We start from the raw sequence: 19,677 nt of genomic DNA, 5'->3' as shown, positions 1-19,677 counted from the left end.
TTTCCCCCAAAGCGGATAAGCGCATACAAGCAGAAGCTATTGTCTTACCGCTATTAACCAATATGCTACCAAGCTGTTATATAAATAGTAAGCATTGGCAAAAGGTTTCACACCTAAAGCTAGCAGACCCAAACTGCAATACCCCCGCTCAAATAGATCTTCTATTAGGCAGCGATCTCATACCCAAAAATTATTCTTGAAGGTGTTGAGAAAATTACAAAATCACTACTGGCGCAAAATACCATTTTCGAATGGGTCCCAAGCGGCCTAGTTGCGGAACCAGTCTCAACAATGACAACCGAAGTTGAGGAAATCTCAAACGAGTACCTCAATGCCGAACTGAAGAAATTTTGGGAATTTGAAGAACTCCCCCCCATATCAATCACAACCTCAGAAGATCGATATTGTGAGGATTTTTACAAATCTACAGCTACTCGATTATATAATGGCCGGTACGTCGTACGACTATCACTAAAGCCAGAATTTCCCCACACACTCGACTTAGGTCATTCTCGTACCTCTGCTATCCAACAATTTTTAAGTATGAAAAAAAACCTACTTAAAAAAGGCGAGCTAAAACCAGAATACGATAGGGCTTTAGAAGAATGGCGAAAAAATTATAAAAGGTAAATACTATTCAGTTTACCTGCCACATCATGCGGTAATAAAACCAGACAAAAAAACCACAAAGGTAAGAGTTTTCTTTAATGCATCAAAATCATCAAGTTCGGGGAATTCCCTAAATGACATTTTATTTACGGGACCCACGCTTCAGCCAGATTTAATGCTCCTCATATTGGCGTGTATACAAATACGTTTTCGATGGGGATGTTGAGAAAATGTATCGACAAGTAGTCGTACATAAGCATGATCAAGATTTTCAGCGAATTAATTACCGAAAAGCTCCCAATAGTCCACTACGCGACTTTAAATTAAGAACAGTTACCTTTGGCGTGAACTGTGCCCCATACCTCGCCATTCGTACACTCCACGAACTGGCAGAAGACACAAAGTCAGAATTTCCTCTGGCAACACAAGTGTTGAAAACACAAACGTATGTAGACGATATTCTGTCTGGAAGCCACAGTCTTCCACAAGCATACGAGTCAGTAGCACAAGTGACATAAGCGCACTGGTCTCAGTTCGCGGGTAATCTGAATGATATCTCACAGATACAAATCCCACGATGGATAAATTATGCCCCAGAGCACAAAGTCGAACTACATGGCTTCTGTGATGCCTCTGAAAAGGCATATTGTGCCACCATCTATGTGCGCACACAATCTGACACAGCGACCACCAGTCACCTATTGGTAGCCAAGGCAAAGGTGGCTCCGCTAAAAACGATAAGTCTGCCATGCGGTGCGCTACTACTAGCCAAAGTAGTATCCATTGTGCAAGCGCATCTAAATATGACCAAATATAAAGTGTATCTCTGGTCTGATTCCGAAATTGTATTAGCCTGGTTAGAAAAATCTCCCCATGCATGGAAGACGTATATTTCCAATCGAACGTCTCAAATTCTTGACCTAGTGGGATCAGCTACTAGGCGGCACGTGGCCAGTGCTGACAATCCTGCCGACCTAGGTACAAGGGGGTGCAAGCCTCTGTATCTTGCAACCACCACTCTTTGGTGGAATGGACCTCGAGGGTTAATAGAATCCCCCGATTTTTGGCCACGATCGCCCACACGCAATATAATTGCTCCCGAAAGTCGAAAAATCGACTCTTTTCACACAAGATTGGATGATACTGACATCCTTGAGCGATTTTCACCATACCCTCGAGCCCTCAGGGTAATCGCTTACATGGTCAAATTCATAGAGCGACTCAAACTTAGAATTAAGGGAATACGCACAGTATATCCCCAAGGCGATACAGTGACGCACCTAGACTAACAAAAAGCAAAGGTCGCTCTTATCCCATCTACTCAAACGCGCCACTTCAGCTGCGAGATGTCCCTACTAAGAGAATCGAAGCCGATTGACAAAAAGAGCTCACTCTTAGTATTAAATCCATTTCTGGATACGAAAGGTCTGCTCCGTGCTAATGGTCGGCTTGCTAACTCAAGTCTGACATATAACGAACGCCATCCTCTAATAATACCAGAGAAGCCTCGACTTGCAACATTGCTACTCAAGTATATACACATATTAATGTTGCACGCGGAACATCGCCTAATGCAACATATAATCCGCCAAGAGTTCTATATTCCCCAACTTAAGCCTCAAATAAAAAAGTGCATTTTCATGTGCAAGATCTGCACTATGCATAAACAGAAGGTGAGGACGCAGATTATGGCAGCACTTCCACCGGAACGCTGCAACTTCGCTCTGCCTTTCACCATTACAGGTGTTGATTTTGCTGGGCCTTTTCAGATAAAGGCGTCCATGCTAAGGTCTCCTACACTAATGAAAGGCTAYGTGGCTGTCTTTGTCTGTTTTACGACAAAAGCAGTGCACCTCGAGCTTTGTACTGCCCCCCAAGGCATTAATTGGCAATTCATCCCCGCGAGAGCTCCTCATATGGGCGGTTTATGGGAATCAGCTGTAAAAAGCTTCAAATCCCACTTAAAAAAGGTAGCTGGAAACTACAAATTTAATTACGAAGATTTACAACACTATTAATTCGCATTGAAGCCGTTCTCAATTCACGGCCACTAACAACACTCTCGCAAGATCCCTCAGATCTCACAGCCCTAACTCCAGGGCACTTTCTCAAAGGAGCACCCATTCTGGCCACACCTGAGCCAGGCGTGGAGTCGCTATCCTTATTAAATCGATGAGAGAGAATTAAAATTCTCCATCATAATTTTAGTCGCAGATGGAAAGAAGACTATTTAAAGGACCTCCACAAGAGGTATCGATGGAAAACATCAGAAAATGCGCCAAAGCTTGGAGATTGTGTACTTATTAACGACGATTGTCTCTTACCTACCGAGTGGCGACTTGGTCGTATAGAAAAGCTCCATTACGGCTCAGACGGTCACATCCGGGTAGTTGATCTCCGTACTCAAAACGGAATACTCACCAGAATGCTGGTTAAATTATGCTTTCTACCAACAGCGGATAATAACGAAAATCCGATACTAAATAATCCGAACACAATGCCGAAACACAAATAAAAATAAAATCCATAAATCAATAAAATCGCAATCCGCAACCGTTAACAATAACAATAAAAATTACAAAAAAAAAAAAAAACTGGTCGGTCAATACGAGGACCCAGTCAATACACATAACGTGGCACAATCACACATTCATTTTATATGCTACCATGTATATTCAAATACAATTTTTTACAGAGATCAAGATGGACGTGGACATGCCTACTATGCCATACCAACTGTTCGGTCGGCAATCAACGTGGCACGTACTGGGCCAACTCCTCCGCCCCGCCCAACCAATGCTACTCCATCGACTGCCGCTTCTGGTAGTTGCTCACGATCAGCCCCATCAACGCCATCCGCTCAAGTCGAGCCGCGTCGCATCCGATGCCCGCTATGTCGTCGGAAGCATCGACTACAGCACTGTGGACTTTTTAAGGAATTGCCACCGACACAACGCCAGCGGGTTGCCCAGGCACATGAGCACTGCCTCAACTGCCTGTCGCACACGCATTTGACGCAGGAGTGTGTTTCTGCCGATTTATGCCACACGTGTGGCAGGCCACATCACACGCTGTTACACAGGACCCCACGACGCGATGTAGGTCGGCCAGCTGCCTCAAGCACAGGTAGAGCAACGCAAAGAGCCCGGACAGAACGACGCCGAACCACTGCAACCCGGCCTGAGCCCCATCAATGGCGTCCGCACCACGTTGTACCAACCAGGCGTCGTCCAAAAGTGCCACAGCATCGCCCCGCTACTGGACTCAGCAACGTAGTGACAACTCTCCAGCAATTACAGCGATTGCTAGGCTGAATATTCGATTCAGTCTCGTCTTGATTTCCAAACGAAGCCTACGCACCGCCGCTGTTTCGGAAATATTGCTTAAAATATTATTCAAAATAATTTCATAGCTCGAATTTGTAAACAAATTAAAAAATCTAATTAAAAATTGAAAGTATATTATAACGTAATCGAGTGGTTTCATTAAAAAAAAAATTGAAAGCGGTAAGTGTCTAAAAACAAAGGTGAAAAAAGTAAAGTGCGCAACTGCATTAAACAGGGCATTTAAATTAAAACTCCCTAAATTTATTACATTTAAAAATTATATTATATTGAACTTCTAATATATCGCGAAACTATTTAAATATTTTTATGATTTTATGGTATATTAAAATAACTGCCTTTAGAACTTTCAGCTTTAAGGGATCGTCTAAGTGTGAAAGCTTCGAAAAAAGTAAATTTTTTGTTGCACCGTCGGAATTTATACACTGTAGTTAATATTCTCTCAAATTTTTAAATCAAAATTCAAATTATTACTTCCTAAACACGTTCTTCGCGAATAGTGTTTTTCAAAACGTACTGGAAGCGTTCATTGTTTTTTTTATGAAAGCTTTCGTTTTTTTACAAAAACTGTCGAATAAAAGGCCAATATCAATACTTTTTGTTCAAACCGCCGCCATTTTGTCAAATTTCAAATAAAAGAAGAGATCTTCCATAGCACGAAAGCGACTTTCCTACAGATTAATAATTTTTTTCAACTTTTTGGTTCAGATCAAAATTTCGGCCGCAATTGTGGTTATCATACAGAACCTTTTTTACGTGTCATATCAACAATTTATTTAACTATTATTTACCCAATAAATACATAAACATAATAAAATCATTTGGTATTCGTCATGAACGTATTTATTTAAAAAAAAGCGAAAATCTGTGATTTTTCGAAGGGTCACATTGAAACGATCCTTTAAAGTGAATTAAGCCTATTAGTTCACAATTAATAAATCTTTTCAATCATTGGTAATTGAAAACTATTACTACTATGCATTAGGGTGGGTCGATTCCGGACTTTTTTCGATTTGGGATTTCTAATAGTGCGGAAAAGTTGCCTTAGTACTTCCTGATTCCAATGCAATTTTTTGTTTTGACATCGGATTGCATCTACAACCCCAACTCCGGTCTTGAAATTTCGGAAATTCACCTAAAATTCACCTAAAATTGTATAAAAAAAAAGTTATTTGTCACGTCATTTGCTACCGAAATGGTATATATATTTATTAAATTTTAATAAGAAAAAATCCATATGAATAGAAACCGTCTTTGTTCTCATTTTCATTTGAAATAAAATCAATAAACAAGTTGTAATGCAAAAAAAGGCTAAAAGATAGCTAAATTTAAAAAGAGGAATTTTAGTAAACGACTAAACGACTAACGACTTTCAACATAAGTAAATGTATTGTTATTTATAGTTCTTCCTAAAATAACCGCATAGAAACATAGACAAAATGTGCCGTCTAGAAAGTGTTAAGATATCTTGATAATATTGTAAATCATATAAAGCAATTCAGTTATTTGATACACTGACAAATCTCTAATTTGAGTTTAGTGATAGTCACAAAAATATCTCAATTGAAAACGAACAAATATAATCAGATGTTACATTACATTATTTAGAGGGAAATAGAGGAAGAGGAAGACCTCTACTCCGTTGGAAGGACCGAATGAAGAAGGACTTGGCTTCGGTTGGAATATTCATTTGGCGCCACGTAGCGAAAAGAAGAAACGACGCTGTTGTTAACTCGGCTGTAATCGCATAAGCGGTGTCTAAGCCATTAAAAAGAAGAGAGACGTATATAAAACCTGAATGAAAATAAACATGTCGATAACAAATATAACGCAGTCCAAAAGCGTTATCCGTATTTACCAGTAAAAATAAAAATTGCTTCGAAAATATAAAAACTGAGAGCTGTTTAATATCTATGATTATCTCTAGAAGAGAAGTGTTAGTATATTCAAAATGGAAAATAAGAATTTATTTTAGTTTTGTGACYTGCTTTCTATCAGGTGACTAATTTGAGACAATATTTTCAGTACTAGCGCGAATCTCAAGGTAGACAGACGTGTATGCTAATTGCAGTCTGCCCTACATCGCTACATACAAAAACCGGTTTTCGCTAACTATCAAGTGACAAACAATAGCAAGTGATAAACAAACGCTAACCCAAAAGGGAAAATAAAATAAAATAACAAAAACGATACACGTAAAACTACACAAATAACCACTGGTTGACATACAATATGCTTGACCCCCCTGACATTTGGAGAAGAAACCCTCCAAATTTAAATGAATCCAAATTCCTAATCATAACTAGAACGGACAATGAATCTTTCAATGGAATATCTCCATTTATCATTAAAAAATTATAGACTACACATGTGATGGTGAAGTAGARAGCTGCAAAAAGACACGCGCCGGCACATTGTTTGTAAAAACAAAAAATACGACTCAAGCAAACAAACTACTTAAACTTACCTCAATGCATAACAATATCTCAGTTAGTGTCTCATTCCACAAACCACTAAATGTAAGCARAGGAGTAATTTACTGCAACGATTTGCGTGGAATAAACGAAGCAGACATACTCGAAGAGCTAAAAACACAAAGCATAAGTGAAGTAAAAAAAAATACTGAAAAAACAAAAGAATGAGCTAATCGAAACAGGTCTGATTATAATTAACTTCGATTCCCATAAACTCCCTGAACTCATAAACACCGGGTATGAAAGGGTAAAAGTGCGCACTTTCATTCCCTTACCTACCAAATGCAACAATTGTCTACGTTTCGGTCACACCAGCAAGTTTTGTCAAGGCAAAAATCTATGCAAAAACTGTTCGCAAGTCGGTCATTTAGATCTGGAATCAAACGAAGCTTGCAATGCTCAACCAACCTGCGTAAACTGCGTTGACATCTTTCTGGAAGACGTACATCATGGATCAACAAGCAAAATTTGCCATATTTTCATCACAGAACGGGAAATACAAGCTATTAAAACGCTACAAAAAGTCGACAAAAAAACCGTCACCAAAGCCCAACCTGTTTGCCTTCAAACCAGCCATACCCACACATCCCATACAGCACACACAAATCAACCGAACAGACCAATAACAACATACGACGACATAGCGACAACCTCACACGGTGAAAACCCTACCACATGCACACTGCCAGAACACAAAAATACTCCATTTAACTCTCCAAGCACTAAAATCAAAATACTTCCAAAATCCACATCCCATAGAGCTATATCAAAACTAAAAGCAGAGTTAAAAGCAAAAAGCAGCAAAATTAACAACAAAACTAACCACTCAAACCAAAAATCAACTGAAACACTTACCATCGACAATAGCTCAGACTCGATGTCTTTCGACCAAGACCTCTAAATAACTCCGCTTAGTATATCTAGTGTACTAAAACGATAGTTATACGATCATCCTCAATGAAACTCAAAATCATGGAATTTGAACGGCTTCAAAAATAACTTACATGAATTACAAATCCTCATCAAAACAGAAAATTCAGACATCATAGCCTTACAAGGAACCCACCACAAAAACGAAGATATTAAAATCAGCAACTATGTAACAACAAAAAGCCCACCGTCACCGACAGCAACAGGAGGCGCAGCTATCTTAATCAGGAAAAATATTCAGCACAAGCCCCTCCCCGCGCCACAAACACACAAGCAGCCATAACAGAAATAAACCTAAATATAAAAATAGTAATAATTTCAATATATATTCCACAATTCCAACCCATTCCACAAGCTGAACTGGAAATGAGGTAAATCAGCCCAATAGCCACAATATTCATTTAGAAGATTTCAACGCACACAGCCAGCTATGGGGATCTTCCAAAACCAATACAAGAGGGAAGGTTATAGAGACACTCACAACACAATCCAACTTGACAATCCTCAACAACGGTGCACCCGCTAACCTATCCACCCACTCCACCTTCACCCACCTGGACATTTCACTAGCTTCTACTAGCCTTACTAGTTTCCTGGGTTGGAAAACACTAAAAGACATGCACGGAAGCGATCGCTATCCCATAATCATAACATATGGCGACAACACACAACCAGCAACTAAAAAACACATTTCACGTTACATTGTAACTAAAGCAGATTGGCGAAGATATCATAACCTGATAAACTCTAAAATAAGAAACTATGACATATCTAACAACATAAATAGTAAAGCTTCGAAGCTCAGAAAATTAATAATGGCAGCCGCAAATGAAGCCATTCCTCATACATACCCACAACACACCACAAAAAAGAAAGTGCAATGGTGGAACGACCACTTAACTGAACTAAGGTCAACCAAACAAAATCTCTGGTATATATTAAAAAACAATATGACTAGCGAAAATAGAATAGCCTACAAAAAAGCGAACGCAATGTTTAAGAAGCAAGCCAAAGCCGCTAAAAGAAAATCATTCTTCGAATTTACCAGCTCAATAAACAATAGAACATCAATGAAAAGACTATGGCACAATGTTAATAAATTATACGGAAATTACACTACAAACACCATCAGGACTATAAAAAATTACTTTAATAATACTTTTACACAATGTAACAGGATACTTCACCAACGGACAAAACAAAGACGTACAAAAAAGGAAACAGATATTACTTTATCAGAATACTACACTGCAGGTCACGATAAAATAAACTACAAAATGATAAAAAACCTTCCACTCGTCGCGACACGAAGGCTTCTAAACCTCTATAATAAAATACTAAACACGAATATCATCCCACAGGAATGGAAAATGGCAACCAAAAATATCGACCAATCTCACTAAATTCATGTGTCAGTAAACTGATGGAAAAAATAATAGAAAACAGGCTCACCTGGGTAATGAATAAAAAGAAACTATTGTCACAAAACCAATTAGCATACAAAAATGGCAAAAGCACCACGGATACACTCCTTTTTATAGACTATGTAACAAACAAAGCACTATCAACTAGTAACCATATTTCAGTGATATCCATTGACTTCGAGAAAGCATTCGACAGAGTAGGCATACACACAATTAGAATGCAACTTTACGAATGGATGATTAGTAAAAAGATAGTAGAATATATAACGGCCTTCTTAACAAAGAGAAAATTGGAGTACCGCTCAATAGACATTTTTCCGAAACTTACACGCTGAAAAACGGGATACCACAAGGATCCCCACTGTCAGTTGTTTTATTTCAAATCGCTTTCGAAAAACTTAACAAAATTATACTTCAACACAAAGACTTCAAGCACTGCATTTATGCGGACGGTCTATACTATCAGACTAAAATTTACGCAACAATTTCAACGAACTAAACAGGGATATCAATGATTGGTGCCTAACAAGTGGAGCGAAAATTTCAAAAACGAAATGCAAAGCTTTGCACATTTGCAGAAAAACAACATGCAACCCCGTAACCATAGCACTCAACAATACAACACTCGGCTACGTCGACAAATTAAAAATTCTAGGACTAACCTTCGACAAAAAGTTAAGCTGATCAAACCACGTTGAAAACCTGAAAAAAGATCTAACAAGCAGGTTAAACCTAATAAAACGTCTGGCAAGCTTTCACAGCAACTGCCACATAAATACAATCATAAACATCTTTAAAGCCATTTTTTTGCTAAAAGTTATATTATGGCCTAGCTATATACGGACGTACTGCTAAAACAAATTTAAACAAACTAAAAGGAACATACCATGCGGCAGCTCGCTATTGCATAGGAGCATTTACGTCCACGCCTATCACTAACGTACTTGCAGAAGCTTTTTTACCCAGCTTAGAGCAACGAATTGAAGAAGTCACAGCGAAGCTATACTACACAATAATCAAAGTGATGGAACGACCTCACTTCTACCACTTCAAAAAAATACAAAAACAAACTAATAACAAGTCTCCAACTGCCGTCCACAAAATCATAAACTTCGCGACAAACAAAGGAATTACACTACAACGAAAACATTATACGCACCCAAAAGCCCCCTGTGGAGTTTCAGTAAAGCAATCCAGTTATTCCTGGAAATAAAAAATGAATATAAAAACTGGAAATTTCACTACACCGACGGAGCAAAAACAAACATAGGAGTCAGTTATGCAGAAATAGACAATAACCACCAAACGCTACGACTCTCAAGAATATTGCTCCATATTCACAGCGGAATCGGAAGCCATATTATCCGCCATAAAAATATTCAAAACCCAAAAGGGCAAACACATCATCTGCACAAACTCTCTGTCCACCATTCAATCAATATGCAACACCCTACACCGCAACAATACAATAGCAGAAATCCGCGATTTACTGATCCAATTCCAAAACAAAATAAAAATAATGTTGGTTCTCTGACATATAGGAATCAAAGGCAACGAAGAAGCCGACAAAGCAGCGCGTTTCGCAATACGTGCACCAATTCAAGAACAACAAACCACAACAAAATCCGACATAAATCGCTTCTTTAAGCACCATTTACAGAACAAACGTATAGAAGCATGGCAAAACTACACACACCATTACAAACAATTTAACACCATAGGAAAACCAACCTTATTCCCCAACGACTGCAAAGGATATACGCACAGAAATTCACTCGCCTGAGACTCGGAAACACTCTACTTACACACCAACACTTAATGCAGAAAACTAGTGTGCCTCTACGCAAGCTGTGTAATCTGTAAACAATGTCCATACAACATATAACCGAAGAATGCCACAAAATAAGACAAGTACAAGAACAGCTGAACTTACCCCGAATCCCAGAACTACTTAAAATATTTACTAAACAAAATGTATACAATTTAATGAATATCTTAAGACACGTAGTTAAATCATATGTTTAACATACCACCGGTCGATGGCGCTTTCTGTGCTAGCACCTTAGTTTATTTTTGTAATTTACTTACTAAATAAACTGACAATAATAATGATAATAATAAATGAGACAATATTTTTAAACTAAAGACAAGAGACTGTGAACAGTAACTTGTCACAAATTGTGATTTTACTTCAAAATGTCACAAATAGCTTTTGATATTGTTAACTGAATTGTGCTATAAGCGAATGGAACCACAAAGGGTTGGTGTTAGTTAGAATTTTCAAACAATCGTGTTTTTACATTTTATTAAAGTACTACATAGCTGCAAAGCAGGCGTTGTCCTGCGTGAAATTATGTGTTTTGAAATGAAAGAAAGTTGAATTTATACTGTTTTAAAAAGTCAAATATTTGTGATTTTCCAACATTTTTTTTAATGTAGGGCAGCTTTATAAACAAAATTTTTTGCTTACAACTTGTGAACATGCCAAGTATAACTGGCCGTGTGAAAAACATGGCAATTTTAGATGTATGCCATACTCTTCTAGCAGTAGATGTCAAAGGAATTCGTAGAATCGAGCATTTGGCCCCCTTGTATTCGATAGCTGCGTCGCAATCAGTCGGGTTCCATTACACAGTTTCAGCGGATGAAAATTGCGAAACATAATAATGACAGATCTAACTTTGAGACGCAAATTATGCGGCGGTATGCCAAGTCTCTCTAAAGATTTTAGAAATTCCACTGCATAATTCACGGCTTCGTCTTCATTGCATCAATCGTTTTGTATGAGCGCAAACCTCCCGGCATTTGACTTTGAATCTTCCAGTTTAAGTCATTCTCAGCGGTATTTTGGAAGCTAAAATTACGCGTGCTCTCAAGCAATTATAGTTACGCTAATTTGGCCAATATTGGCATAAGCAGTCGTGATGAGTTTATCTTTCGTTGAAGTGACTTGACAAACGACAGGTGGAATGAATATCAAAACATTGTATATACCAACCAAGATTTTCCCATTCCCAATTCTTAGCGAATACGATGTAAAATGTCTTCGGCAATGTCATTTTTGTTCGTATCCCATAATAGACCCGGATTTGAAGACTGATATGTCGAAATGATTACAGCGAAAAGTATGCGAACTTCATTTGCATTCCAACGATTAACATGTTATAGCAATTGTAATTGCTGGCTTACTTCTGCAAAACTTGCACACCCCGTACCATTCGCAGTACGCAATGACTGAATGAAGTTGAACCACGTACATTAATCAATAGCAACCGAAGGTAGAAACAATCGTCGTTTTTCGGGAGGATTGTGTAAATTCGTCCTAAGACATTAGTTGATAACACACCTGGATGTCATTATTCTGCTTGACCTTGCTTTCTAAATAACCATTTCTACGGCGATTCATTCCATGTCTAATATCAAGGAATTTCCGAATAGAGCAATGTTCTCGCAAAGGGATCACTGAAGAAAGTTGAGCAAAAACTCGTCAATGGCAATTTTGTTATTGGAAGTGTTTCCATTGGCTGTACTGAATTCTCTGGGTTGGAATACACTCTTTGGCCATTCATCAAATGAACTGCGACATCCATTTGATACTTGCTGACCTCATCTCGTCCAAGGACAATAACCGACGTATTGGCAAACGTATTTGATCGATTTCACAAAACTGCAATATTCAGTATTGACATGAGTTTTGAATGTGAATTAGATGATAATGGTTAATATAGTACGAACCATGTGTTGTCAACTTCGATATTCACTCTTCTAAATTGAATGCTGAGTGTTCTGCCATTGGCGTCTGGTGAGCGATAGAGTGGATATCCATCATTTCTAGTTTGTGGTTCCGAAAGAAGAGCACATGTATAGTGTTTTGTGCATTTATTGTCAGACATACCAACCGAAGTGGAATTGTGGTGTCCGCAAGGTCCATGAACCATATTGGTTTTCATCACTTCGTATACTGGATTTTTCTCTGCATCAGGAATTTCCGCTAAAATTACTTCATCAATTCGATCTGGTCTAACCACCATCCACCATCCAAAGAAGAATGTGTATGTGCGACAAACCTTTCTTTTGCCCCTGAACAGAGTACATCTAGCATCTAACAGCACCACATATACCTACATTACTCCAAGATAAAGTCCATGATACATCGTTACTGTTGTTTGAAAACGCATGCTGTGACAGCGTGATGATAACTTGCTGAACGCGATCCACAATTCCGCACGGATGTCATCTCATCCTGGGAGTACTTCTTGCCTTGGTGTGCCATACGTTGATGGAAAAGCGAACATCGACCGATATTAGGGCGGCCTCTTCGTTTCTTCGTAAAAAATTTCAATCTCCAATTGATCACTTTGTGTGAAACACACATAAAGTTTTCAATGAATAATTTCCAATAATTTTTCTTTTGAATAGCTGGAATAAAAATGCTAGCGACCGAAATTAAACGATTCAAATAATTTACAAATCAAAATATTGAAAAACAAAACAAACAAAATTAAAAAAAAAAAATGTGTAAAAAAAAGTTACCTTTCGGAATTGTCCAATTTTCCCAGCGAACAACCTCTGAAAATGTCATCAAGATTGGTTCAGCCGTTCTCGAGCCGTTACTAACAAACATTCATTCATTTGTATGGGAAAAAGAAAAGGGCTGTTTTTAGGGGTTTTCTGGAATTTATTCGAATTTTGTTAAAACCATCCTTTAAACTCAACGAATGTTTAGAAAAAAGAATTGGCCAAATTGGTCCAAAAAAGAATTGGCCATAATTTGTGACAAGTAACAGTTATGCTCTTAGCAACACAAACATTTTTATATATTATATAGGATAACATCTTGGAAACATTCTCTAAAACTATTAAGTAAATCCGAAAAATACTTTTGAATATTCGATAAATATCAAACCCGAAAGCTCTGGAACGTAATTTATTTCTTTACATAAATTGAGTATAAAACTTCAAATGCGTTTTTCAAAAACTAAATATTTTTGAAGTTATGACCACAGCAGCTTGAAAAGCGCTCAGTAGATTTAAATGAAATTTTTATAGATCCTTGAAAACAAGAAAAACTAGTGCTCCATCAAGGGATTTTTTATTAAGTTTTTTATGTTAATTAAAAAAGCTTCGATCAGACACCCGATTATATGTATATATTAATATATATATTAATAAAACCATTTCCAACAGAGAAGGAAGCAGCCATTACTTTCTATTTTATTAATTTTTGTTGGAATTTCTGTGGACTCGAAATTTTTTAAATTGGCGCTATGTGGTACTTACAAATATTACATATCATTTTATAATGTACGTTATGTAAATGTAGTCTACCTTACTTTGAAAAGATTAATGAGTGTGGTATTTTAATACCACTTTGTGTAAATATAATAAATATAATATTTTAGTTTACCTTGCTTTAGCTACTAAATAATATTAGGAAACTTGGTATTGTTTTTTGTGTCTTTGGCTAACTTTACCTTAATGTAAAGGTAACTAGAAATAAGAAAATATGTTTAAGGCGCAGTAATGTAGTTTGGTGAAGGATGAGTAAACATCCCCAAATGGGATGAAGCTTATAGACTTCGCGGGACCCAAAATATGGTTATCTGTGGTACTAGATTCCAGGATAAGAAAATACATCAAGCTACCTGGTTGTCTCCGGATCGAAAAGCCACCAACCAGATCTATCATGTTGTGATAGACGGAAAACACGTCTGAATTGTTCTAGGTTTCCGTACGCTCCGAAGTCCTAACATCGTTTCGGACTACTATCTCTTTGCAGCTAAGATTCGCACCTGCCTCTGTGCAGCAAAAAGCGCATGTCAACAAACATAAGGAAGGTTCGACGTCAAGGATTTTGCAATCACAACAGATAGCCGACGGATTTTCTACTCGGCTTGCACTACTGCTCTCTGAGAGCACTCGACAACCACTCGGTATAAGGGAACTGTAGGACGGCCTACCTCACAACGTTACGATCGCCCAAAACATGCGCGGGATGGGAGAGATACCTAGAGATGAAGACGGAAGCAAGATGCATTTTCAGACAGAAAAAGAGAGAGGCGGAAATGCGTAAGTATGAAGAACTTGACAAGCTTACCAAAAACTGTAAAGCTCGTAAGTAAATTGAACGAAAAAATGCGGCGACTAACAGAAGGTTTTAAGATCGGAGCATGTTATTGTAGAATCGACAGAGATGATGAAGTAGTCGATGCCTAGAGCATACTTAAGTTATGGAGGGAACACTTTTTCAGCCTTCTGAATGGCAGTGAAAGCATAATTCCAAGAGAAGGCGAAACCGACTCCGCAAGGAATGACGATGGAGAAGACTTTTCACTGCCTGACCATGAAGAAGTTCGAATAGCAATCACCCTTCTGAAGAACAAACAAACGTCGGGGGCCGATGCATATCCGGTCAAGTTATTCAAACACGGCGGCGAAGAACTGATAAGGAGAACGCATCAGCTTCTTTGTAAAATATGGTCGGACGAAACCAGCCAAACGATGCATATCCGGCCAAGTTATTCAAACACGGCTGATAAGGAGAACGCATCAGCTTCTTTGTAAAATATGGTCGGACGAAACCAGCCCAACGATGCATATCCGGCCAAGTTATTCAAACACGGCGGCGAAGAACTGATAAGGAGAACGCATCAGCTTCTTTGTAAAATATGGTCGGACGAAACCAGCCCAACGATTGGAATTGAAGTGTGCTATGCCCAATCCACAAAAAAGGGGACTCCACAATCTGCTAACTAAAGAACACCGTCAAAAAACTGATTGGACCTTATCAGTGTGGCTTTAGGCCTGGAAAATTATCAACAGACCAGCTTTATACCGCTATGTTTTAATTTGGTATCTCTGCAAAATAATACGGCTGTGTAATTTAAGTTTGGGCAGTGCCAAAGCTCCATCAGGATCGGAAAGACCTCTCCAGAGCCGTTCAATACGAAACGARGTTTCAGACAAGGCGACTCCCTACCGTGCGACTTCCTCAATCTGTAATTGGAGAAAATAGTTCGAGCTGCAGAACCAAATCGAACAGGTACAATTATCTATGAAAGTGTACAGCTACTGGCGTTCGCCGGTGATATTGATATCATAGGCCTCAACACTCACGCCCTTAGTTTTGGTTTCTCCTGACTGAATAAGGAAATAAAGCACCAGGTCTGGTGGTGAACGAGGGTAAGACGAAATATCTCCTGTCATCAAACAAACAGTCGTCGCACTCGCGACTTGCCTCATACGTCACTGTTGGTGGTCATAACTTTGAATTCGTAGATAATTTGAACGTCTATCTTGGAACAAGTATCAACACCACCAACAATATCAGCCTGGAAATCCATCGCAGAATAACTCTTGCCAACAGATGCTACTTTGGACTAAGTAGATAATTGAGAAGAAAAGTCTTCTCGCGACGAACAAAAACCAAACCTTATAAGTCACTCATTATTCTCCCCCTGCTTTATGGTTCAGAGGCAAGGACGATAACAACAACTGATGAGTCGACGTTACGAGTTGTCGAAAGAAAAGTTGTGGGAAAAATTTATGATCCTTTGCGCATTGGCCACGGCGAATTTCACATTCGATGGAACGATGAGCTGTATGAGATATATGACGACATTGATATAGTTCATCGAATTAAAAAACAGCGGCTACGTTTGCTAGGTCATGTTGTCCGAATGGACGAAAACACTCCAGCTCTGAAAGTATTCGACGCTGTACCTGCCGGGGGAAGCAGAGGAAGAGGGAGACCTCCACTCCGTTGGGGACCAGGTGGAGAAATACCTGGCTACGCTATATCCAATTGGCGCCACGTAGCGAAGAGAAGAAACGATAGGCGCGCTGTTGTTTACAACAGTAAAGAAGAAAAACAAGAAAGTAGTTCGGTGTTGCAGTAATGAAACTATATGTTATTGTAACGAATGTTGAATCCATATTTAACAGTTTGGTATTATGCATTTTTGCTGACACCTGGAGAAACGTTAACGTCTTAGATACTTTTGCGAATTGGGAAGAACCAAGAACTTATTTCTTTGTTAGTTCTTGATTTGGCTTTCGGTTTGTTATAAAACCAAACTATAGCTTGTGTCATGTGTTAAATTAATACTATTTTGTGACGTTTGCTTAATGCTGCTTGCTCGTTTATGGTCATAAGGAATTTCTGACAATATTTTGACACTATGAGCTTAAAAGAATTTAGTATACTCTAATAGGTTTTTGTGCGCCTTCCTTTACAATTGTGTAAAAACCTACATAGAGTTTCAAGAGATTTCGAGGTTTGGTTGGCTGGCTTTGCTTCAAAATGCCTAATTACTTTGAATTTAATATTTTTTAGTACTTTCGCTTATTATGAATTGTATCTATTTGTCTGAGTGCCAAACGGTAGAAAAATTAAAATTTTGATAAATGAAACCGAAATTTTAAAATTTTTGTGTTGAATTCGAACACCAGGATTTTACTCAGCTGAAAAGCCAGGTAAAATTTTAACAACTTATAAATGTGAGAGGAAATGAATTTAAAAGAACTCCTGCATACATAATATGTTTGTTACATAATAGAATATTAATACGTCGTTATTGTATTATCTATCCCATTCAATATATATAAATGAAAATTTCTGTAATCTTCCTGCATTATTATTTAGTGGCTATTTACTTAACTTTAATTAATTAATTAAAAACAAGAAAAAACGTTAACTTCGTTTGCACCGAAGTTTTAATACAATCCTTCTTCTTGTTGCCGTATGCACCGCTTACGCGGTTTTAGCCGAGTATACAACACTCCGCCAGTCATTTTTCCTCTTAGCTGTTTGGGACCAACTGGAGATTAAAAGTGTAGCTAGGTCCTTCTACACCTGGTCTTTCCAACGGAGTGGAGGTTTTCTTCTACCCCTGCTTCCCCCGGCATGTATTGCTTCGAATACTTCTTTGGACGACATGAAATAGCTATTGTAGCCGCTGTCTCTTAGATGGCTGAACTGAAATGTCGTCGTATAGTTCGTAAAGCTCATCGAGTGCGGTATTCGCCGTTACTAATGCGCAAAGGACCATACATCTTCTTCAGAACTGTTCTTTCGAAAACTCGTAACGCCCACTCATCAGATGTTGTAGCACGGGAATAATGAGTGACTTGTACACTTTGGTGTTCGTTCGACGGGAGAGACTTTGCTTATCAAGTGCCTCCTCAGTCCGAAGTAGCACCTGTTCGCAAGAGTTCTTCTGCGTTAGATTTCGAAGTTGTCGTTGTTGTTTTTGGTGCTAATGCTGGCTCCAAATTGGTTGATCGCACTGTGAATATGTGGTCAATTGTTGTTCAAGTGTTCCCTCCATAATTTTARTATGCTCTGGACATCAGTGACTAGATCATCTCTAGAGAAGAATATGCTCTGATCTTAAAACCTTCTGTTAGTCAAGCTCTTCGTACTCACGCATTTCGGCCTGTCTTATTTTTTGTCCTCCGCTGTCCGCGGTCAAATTATTTTCATGATATTTACTTAATTAATACTTTCCGAAGAAATTGTGTAGATCCGATAACTATAGCATTTAGCTGCCATACAAAATGACTATTAAACCAATGCCTTTGAATGAAAAATTCTTTTACTTGGAATGGATTATTTTCCAAGACTTTACTTCAATTTCCGATCATATATGTAGTATACAGGTGCCATCCAAACTGAGAGATAAAAATCAGAATAAAAATCTTTTTATACCCTTTTATGTTATAAAAAATTCACCTCTGAATGGTGCTATAGCGTTGGTGCAACCGAAGTTATTTTACGTTTGAACTTTTATATTTATTATATTTAATATAACAAAGTATTTTCTTTCAATTCTAGTCATTTTACAAATGTGCTTGATTATTTATAAAAATGGAGTTATAGCAACTGCGTTTGTTTTGAATATCAAATCTTTACATTTCATTTGGCAAAGTGTAAAGTTAAATAGTTTCGCACATAGCCTTTGAAATAGAGATTTACTACAAATTATTTAAAATCAACGTGTTTCCAAAAGAGTTAAAATTGTCATATGAAATTGTTAAATGTTAGTTGCTACATTTATATTTCAATAAGTTTATGAATACATCTAAATTAAGTAGGCTGATAAAATGTTTTTCTCATCTTTACGTATTACAGTGTTTTTAAAATTCACCTAAACTAATCACTAAATTGGTAAAGTAATAGGCAAAAGAATCTAGAATTACTTATAATTTAAATCACAGCCTTTTGTAATAAATTTTTTACATACATAGGTCTCAAAAATAACATTATTACATATGACGTTAAATCTTACTATTTCCCACATAGTTGTCTTTATTCGAATTTATAACTTTAGTGTTTCTTAATTTAACCACAGAAATTATGGCTCTGAAACCTATTAGCCTGCTCAACTCCTAAAATATAATTATAGTATTTATTACGGAAGGTGTATGTTAAGTAACACTATATCTCGAAGATATTTTCTTTACCACTTATTTCAGATATAAACAACGGGGATTAAATTGCGTAATGTAGAAAACGAAAATAATTGAGTGACTTGAGCACAGAGAACGGATCTATTTTTTACTAGACACGACAACAAACACAAGGAAGGTTCGACGTCGAGAGGCTGCAATCACAACAGACAGCCGAACGATTTTCAACTCGGCTTGCACTCTTGCTCACGGCGGCTCACAGAAGGTTTCAAGACCGGARCATACTCTTGTAGAACCCCCAAAGGTGATCTAGTCACCGATGCCCAGAGCATATTAAAATTATGGAGGGAACACTTCTCCAGCCTGCTGAATGGTAGCGAACGCACAACCCCAGGAGAAGGCGAACGATGGAGCAGACGTTCCATTGCCCGACCAGGAAGAAGTGCGAATAGCAATTACCCGCCTGAAGAACAAAGCGGCGGGGGC

General features: G+C 38.0%; 1 protein-coding gene across 1 annotated transcript in view; it reads right to left on the bottom strand.

Moving 5' to 3' along the window:
* LOC108975624 (synaptotagmin-7) overlaps nt 1-19,677 on the bottom strand; it is a gene marked incomplete at its 5' end in the record, with an annotated part of 74,211 nt that overhangs the window by 47,500 nt on the left and 7,034 nt on the right. The window lies entirely within an intron of this gene.

This window comes from Bactrocera latifrons, unplaced genomic scaffold (assembly GCF_001853355.1).
Source record: "Bactrocera latifrons isolate USDA-ARS-PBARC rearing strain unplaced genomic scaffold, ASM185335v1 scaffold_677, whole genome shotgun sequence".
Taxonomy (NCBI): Eukaryota; Metazoa; Arthropoda; class Insecta; order Diptera; family Tephritidae; genus Bactrocera; species Bactrocera latifrons.
This window is presented reverse-complemented; position numbering and strand designations above follow the sequence as displayed.